This window comes from Eretmochelys imbricata, chromosome 11 (genome assembly GCF_965152235.1).
Source record: "Eretmochelys imbricata isolate rEreImb1 chromosome 11, rEreImb1.hap1, whole genome shotgun sequence".
In the NCBI taxonomy this organism is placed as follows: Eukaryota; Metazoa; Chordata; order Testudines; family Cheloniidae; genus Eretmochelys; species Eretmochelys imbricata.
This window is the reverse complement of record NC_135582.1, coordinates 77,874,737-77,875,433: the sequence shown is the minus strand read 5'-3', so window position 1 is coordinate 77,875,433 and position 697 is coordinate 77,874,737. Positions and strand designations below refer to the sequence as shown.

General features: G+C 60.3%; 1 non-coding gene across 1 annotated transcript; it reads right to left on the bottom strand.

Annotated features, from left to right (window-relative positions):
• Positions 1-283: 283 nt before the first annotated feature.
• Positions 284-365, bottom strand: TRNAS-CGA (transfer RNA serine (anticodon CGA)). Its single transcript has one exon. It is a non-coding gene; the product is annotated as a tRNA-Ser (tRNA).
• Between the last annotated feature and the right edge of the window lie 332 nt (positions 366-697).

Here is a 697-nt window from a genome sequence, read left to right as displayed (position 1 = left end):
GCTCAGCCTCCCCTGGCCTCTTGTACGGGCTGCCTGTGCTCAGCTCCTGCCACGCTCTGGAGAGGAGCAGCACCCAGGGGTGGGGCTGAGCCGGGGGGCGCTGGGTGAGGGGCAGAGGCCTCGGGAGCTGAGACCGCAGGGACACAGCATGAGGCACCATCCCAGGCATCCCCATGAAAGGAGCAGAAGAGGGTTTACCTGGGGTGGGGAGTGTATGGAGAGCGTCTCAGGGTCGGTGGAGATGTATTGCCCTGGTGAGCAAGCGTGGCTAAAACACAGGCCTCGCTGTGAGCAGGATTTGAACCTGCGCAGGGAAACCCGAATGGATTTCGAGTCCAACGCCTTAACCGCTCGGCCCTCACAGCTGTGAGTGACGTGGCCCCCAGCGGCAGTCTCTACTGGAGCGGCTGGAAGCCGACGGGAGGGAGCTCTCCACCCTCAACGAGCAGCCGTAGCCATGTTGGCAGGAGAAGCTCTCCCAGCACCATAGCACTGTCCACACCGGCGCTTAGGTCCGTGTAACTTGTGTCACTCGGGGGGTGGCTTATTCACTCCCCGAGCCACATACGTTCTACCGACACAAGGGGGAGTGTAGACGCAGCCTTAGCAGAGACGCGATTAAGATCCACTTCCTGGACACTACAGTGCTAATAAGCAATGGTCACATAAACACCACCCTATACCGGAAACCTACTGA